At 29.8% G+C, this 6,683-nt stretch overlaps 2 non-coding genes across 2 annotated transcripts; both read right to left on the bottom strand.

The window, feature by feature from the left end:
- Nucleotides 1–1,636: 1,636 nt before the first annotated feature.
- On the bottom strand, nt 1,637–1,742 carry LOC143411055 (U6 spliceosomal RNA). Its single transcript, XR_013092780.1, has one exon. It is a non-coding gene; the product is annotated as a U6 spliceosomal RNA (small nuclear RNA).
- Nucleotides 1,743–6,195: 4,453 nt separating this feature from the next.
- Nucleotides 6,196–6,409, bottom strand: LOC143390041 (small nucleolar RNA U3). The gene has a single exon (XR_013090204.2). It is a non-coding gene; the product is annotated as a small nucleolar RNA U3 (small nucleolar RNA).
- Nucleotides 6,410–6,683: the final 274 nt, after the last annotated feature.

Consider the following 6,683-nt stretch of genomic DNA (forward strand, 5'->3'; position numbering starts at 1 on the left):
GTGAATATTCTGAAGAAGACTATGGCAAGTTAAAATATGGCATGAATTTTACCATAAAAGTCTCTTTAGCTTTGCTTCATAACCTATAAACATATAAGGTGACTTTGCTATTAATATGTTTTAAATTAAAATGTGTTCCTTTTAGGTACAAAAGAAGTAATTTTACCTTGGAAATAAATCATTCTCTCACATAAGAAATAACCTGTACATTCAATTTTACAATATGTAGAATAAGTAGTAAGATGGAAAAAGAAGAAAGCAGAGAACAATAACAATAATGCTAATATTTATTTTATTAGTAATATGCTAACTGTAGTTCTTAGTATGCTTATGTATATAAAAGTGATGATCCTCTAACTTATGTATTAGTTAGTTACTACTCTTTCCATTTTATAGATTAGGCATTGAAATTTGAGAATTCTTCCAGATGATATTCAACTATAATTTCTACTTTTTCTCGTGTGTACAATGAAAACTTATTAAAGTAGTGTTTCCGAAGACAGCATAGAGACATTTGCATTCATGCACAATTGAAAAATAAGAAAAAATCAGTGAGAATGATTCTTCAAAGTCAAAGAAAGCATTGTGAAAAAGTGTTTTGTTAAAACAGATTCCACAGAATTTTCTTTTAAATTTTGAGGGTTTGTTTGTTTTTTTGTACAGAAGTGTGGGCATTTAGTGAGTATCCCTAGTTAAATGCTTGTATAGAATAGGTCCATAATCGGACGGCTCCCCAAATGTTGAAGCATAGAGGGAAAAGTGTGAAGAAGGGAATTGTTTTGTTTTGGAGGTGCTACAATCGAAGAACTTTGAAATCACCAGGCAATGATGAGTGAGAAAACCTAAAAGCAGAGACATGATCCTACCCCTTGGAACCATTTTGGCTCTTGGTACATTTCACAGTCCAGAAGAAGTAAATGAGAGGCCAAAATAATAAGGGAACAAAAGTGGAAGTTCAGGAGCTGCAGGGTATGGAAATCTAAAAGAACCACCTACTCAATGATCCATGGCTGTAATGTCTATACTTTGGAACATACCATAGGAAAGAATTAAAACATATCTCACGTGGTTCTGAATCATAGAAATGATATTACATTATGAATCTAGATTAATATGATTTATATTTTTAGTGATTTAAAAACACCTGAGAGAATTAAATTGTTCACTGAAGAAAGATATAAAGAATCTATAGTTTTTTGTTTTTTTTTCTAAAAACAACTCTAATCCATAATGCCTAGCATCCAGTAAAAGATTATGAGAACAATAATATCACAGGAAAACATGAATAGGAAGCAATAAACAATAGAAAATAATTAATAATTTTAGCTATTAAAATTATCAGACATACTATGAAACAATCAGACCTACTACAAAGTATGAAGTATAAGTCAATCTACAAAATTTTAGCGAAAAAATGGAAACCATAAAAAATTTCGCAATAAAAATATTTTTAGTTGTTATAGAAATTTTATTTTATTTATTTTTTTCATATGTGGTACTGAGAATCAAATCCTTTACCTAACACAAGTACTCTACTACTGAGCCACAGCAACATCCCTGACATGATTTTTAAAAATGAAAACAAGTAGAAAGAAAATATCTGTAAAAAAATAATAATAATAATTGAGAATTTAAGGAAAATCTAGTAATCTTCACAAAATTTTATAACACCTTTGTGCAGAGCCATGCTAACCTTTTCTGTATCATTCCCATTTTAATGCAAGTGAATTCAGAGAAAGTACAAAACAACAATCACAACATTAATAGAAAACCAAAAATCAAAGTAAGATTGATTTCACAGAAACAAGTGTCACTGAATGCTTTTTCAACAGCAATAATGAAAGTAGCACAGAAATTCAGTATCTCCATTTTTGAATTAAGAGTCAATTTGGGATTTTTAGGACTAATAAATATTATTATAGAAATAACTATGAATGACATTTTCTGACTTACAGTGCAAAGTCTTTAATAAAAATTTCAATTTTATTTGTATGTATGAATGTTTTTAGATTTTTTTTTTAAATTGTGATTTTCAACTAATTGGTACATTTCATTTAAGTTTTCAAGTTTTGGGAGAAATTTATTATATTATCACTTAATCTTTTTTAATTGACTTTAATATCTATACTGAATTTTCTATTTTATTCATGATAATGATAATTTATGTTCTCTCTTTTTCTCAGTCAGTTCTGGAAAGTTTTGTCATTATAGTAATAATTCTACACTTGAAATTTTGCATTAGTGATATTCTCTATTGAAGATTTTTCTATTTCAATGCTATATCATTTTTTTAAAAAAATATTGCTGTTATTCTTTTCTCTCTTTTCTTATATTTTGGGTTTAAATTTCTGTTCTTTTGCCTAATACTTTAGTTAGAAGCTTAGATCATTGATTTTTTTAAATTTCATTTTTTTCTAATGTATGTATTCAATGCAGCAAATTTCATTCCACTGTTATTAAAAGTTATTATTAAGTACACACAAAATTCTATTATTTTGTATGAAGCTATAATATATGTCATCTCATTGACCATCAGGTGGATTCCACTGATCTGATTAGATCAGGAGATATCCCCTACCTCCTTCACCTCTCCATGTGCATCCCTCCTGCAGCTGTGCCCTCAGTCTAAGAGGATGAACATCTCACTTGGGAGAATTATCCTTTGATCAAGGGTATTACAGTAGTTACTTTCTTCTCCAAACAAAATTCAATTATTACATCTTCTTGTTGAAGTAAGCACTTAATGATTATAATAAATATCTCTTTTTTGCAATGCTTACTATGTGAAACACTCCATTATCTTATTGTTGTAAACCCATGCCAGGTGATTCATATGTTAAATATCTTTCATATATTTTCTTCAGATGTATAAACCTTACCTTGTTTATTCTGTGAGTGTGATATATTTAGTTACTTTTATGTTTAATTCAGTATCATAACTGAACTTCATTTAAGTGTTCATTCATTTAAGGTTTAATATAATTACTTATATATTTTTATTATGGACTATTATATTGTTATTTGTTATCTGTTTTTCTTGATTCTTGTATGATCAATGTAAGTTTTCATTTATTTATTTTTTGGGGCAGTATAATTTTTTAAATTTTTTTTTCAATTCTATCTTTTATTTATTTTACTTCATTAATTGGGTTCTTGAGTATTCATTTTTTTGGCATTTTATTAATATTTCTTGGGCAGTTTTGGTATCATTGCATTTAACAGATACACTAAAAGTCACAAAAAATACATATGTAACTAATTAATTTATCATAAATTTGTTCTCTTACCATAAGAAAAAGTGCAGTCTACTATTTCTAGTCATCATACAATTTTGATTTTGTTTTTATATTTTTACTTCTAAAACTGATGTATGCCATAAAAGAAATTGTAATTGTTTAAAATTTAAACAGTTAATATTTTTTTATTCAAAAAAATTTACCCTAATATTTATCCTTATCAACATTATTGATTTCTTTTACACATTAAACCAATGTTCTTTAGCTTGAAAAACATGTTTCTTTGTTAATTTTTTATTTGTTTTATTTAGTTATACATGACAGTAAAGTGCATTTCTGTACTTTAATATATCATGCATAGATGTGATATAATTCCTCATATATCTGAGTGTATATGTTGTAGAATCATATTAATCATGCAGTCATACAAATACATAAAATAAAAAATGTCTCTTTCATTCTACTATCCTTCTTATCCTTGCATCTGTTCACCTCCCCTCCCTTCACTTCCCTCTACCTAATATAACACAATTCTATTCTTCTCTAGTGCACTCCTCCATTGTGAATTATCATCTGCATATTAAATATTTAGCATTTTTTAATTGGCTTATTTTGATTAGCAAAATATTGTCCAACTCCATCCATTTACTGGCAAATGCCTTAATTTCATTATTCTTTACAGATGAATAATATTCTATTGACTATACATATCACATTTTCTCTCTACATTCATCTATTGAGGGACACCTCGGTTGGTTCCATAGTTTAGCTATTGTGAATTGTTTGCTGTAAACATTGACATGGCTGCATCACTGTAGTATGATGATTTTAAGTCCCTTGGGTATAAATCAAGGAGTAAAATAGTTGGGTCAAATGATGTTCTATTCCAAGTTTTTTAAGAAATCTCCATACTGCTTTCCATAGTGACTGTACCAATTTTCAATCCCATGGGCAATGTATGAATCTACCTTTTTCCCCACATCCTTGCTAATATTTGTTGTTGCCTGTACTCTTGATGATTGCCATTCTGACTGGAGTGAGATGAAATCTTAGTATAGTTTTCATTAGCATTTCTCTAATTGTTAGAGATATTGAACACTTTTTCTTATATTTGTTGATCAGTTGTATTTCTTCTTCTGTAAAGTGTCTGCTTAGTTCCTTAACCCATTTCTTAATTGGGTTATTTATTTATTTCCTGTTAAAATTTTTTAGTTCTTTGTATATCCTAGAGTTTAATCCCTTATCTGAAGTACATGTGGTAAAGATTTTCTCCCAATCAATAGGCCCTATCCTCACATTATTAATTGTTTCCATTCCTGAGAAGAAGCTTTTTAATTTGAATTCATCCCATTTATTTATCCTTTATATTACTTCATGCAATTTATGACTCTTGTTAAGGAAGTCAGATTCTAGACTGACATAGTGAACATTTGGGATTACTTCTTCTGTTAGGGCTGTGTCTCTGTTGTAGTTCCTGAGCCTTTGAGACACTTTGAGTTTATTTATTTATTTATTTATTTTGCAGGGTGAGAGATGGAGATTTAATTTCATTTTGCTACACATTTATTTCCAGTTTTGCCAGCACCATTTGTTGAAGAGTCTGTCTTTTCTCCAATGTATGTTTTTGGCACCTTTGTTTAGCATGAAATAAGTGTATTTATGTGGGTCTGTCTCTGTGTCTTCTTTCTGTGAAATTGGTCTAAATGTCTATTTTGGTGCCAATACCATGCCATTTTTGTTACTATAGCTCTGTAGTATAGTTTATGATCTGGTATTGTGATGTCTCATGCTTCACTTTCCTTACTAGGGATTGCTTTGTCTATTTTGGGTCTCTTATTCTTCCAAATGATTTCCTTAATTGCCCTTTCTATTTCTATGGAGAATGTCATTGGGATTTTAATAGGAATTGCATTAAATCTGTATAATGCTTTTGGTAGTATGGCCATTTTGACAATATTAATTCTGCCTATACAGGAGCATGGGAGATCTTTCCATCTTCTGGGTTTTTTTTTTAATTTCTTTCTTTAGGGTCCTGTAGTTTCATTGTAGAGGTCTTTCATATCTTTTGTTAGATTGATTCACATATATATATATATATATATATATATATATATATATATATATATATATATATAATATCCTGCTACTTTGCTGAATTCATTTATTAGTTCTAAAAGATATCTGGTGGAATTTTTTGGATCTTCTAGATGTAGAATCGTGTCCTCATCAAATAGTGACAGTTTGAGTTCTTCTTTACCTATTTGTATTTCTTTAATTTCTTTTTCTAGTTGCTCTGGCTAGAGTTTCAAAAATGATGTTAAATAGGAGTGGTGAAAGAGGACATCCTTGACACTTGTCCCAGTTTTTAGAGTGAATGCTTTCAAATTTTCTCCATTTAGAGTGATTCTGGCCTGGGTTTAACATATATAGCTTTTATGATTTGGGATATGTTCCTATTATCCCTAGTTTTTCTAATGTTTTGAAATAAAAGTGTGCTGTATTTTGTCAAATACTATTTCTGCATCTATTGAGATGATCATATGATTCTTGGTTTTAAGTCTTTTTAATATGATGTTACATTTATTAATTTCTGTATGTTGAACAAACCCTGCTCCCTGGGATGAACCCCACTTGATCATGGTTCACTATCGTTTTAATGTGTTTTTGTATGTGATTTGCCAGAAATTTACCGAGAATTTTTGCATGTATATTCATCAGCGATATTGCCCTAAAGTTTTTATTTTTATTTTTTTTCCTTGATGTGTCTTTGCCTGGTGTTGGTATTAGGGTAATATTAGTTTCAGAGAATGAGTTTGGAAGGGTTGCTTCTTTTCTATTTCATTAACTACTTTGAGGAGTATTGGAGTTAATTTTTCTTTCAAAGTCTTGTAGAACTTGGCTGAGAATCTGTCTATTCCTGGGCTTTTGTTTGTTGGTAGGCTTTTTTTTTTTTAAACAAAGCACTCAGACTGAGTTCCCTTCCTCTTGCTCTCCAAAGAGAAGTGAAGAATGATCATCAATGGCAATAGGCAGTTTCAGCAAAGGAGCATTGTAAGTCAGCTTCACACTCAGAAGGAAATGCTACACTACTCTTGTTGCTTTTGGTACTCTGCAAGATCAGAGAAACTTCTATAGTAACAAACTATAGAAATTATCCCTGAATGTATAGTATTTGTTGGTAGGCTTTTGATGGTGTTTTCTATTACTTGAAAACCATGGTTTAATATTTCTTGTAATGCAAGAACACTGGCATGATGTCTCCCGGCTTTGCTCACCTAGAAACCTTTCCTTAATTTTTGAAGCTATCTTTTCCTGACATAAAATTCTGCCCCTTCTCACCCTATTTTTTCCTGTCTTTCATGATTTGTGTTAAAAGTCAATGATTCTTACATTCTTCTCTAGCCACTATTTGATTTTCTCATTATTTTTATCTGCTTGTTTATTAAT

The sequence above is a fragment of the Callospermophilus lateralis genome, chromosome 11 (genome assembly GCF_048772815.1).
Source record: "Callospermophilus lateralis isolate mCalLat2 chromosome 11, mCalLat2.hap1, whole genome shotgun sequence".
NCBI lineage: Eukaryota > Metazoa > Chordata > Mammalia > Rodentia > Sciuridae > Callospermophilus > Callospermophilus lateralis.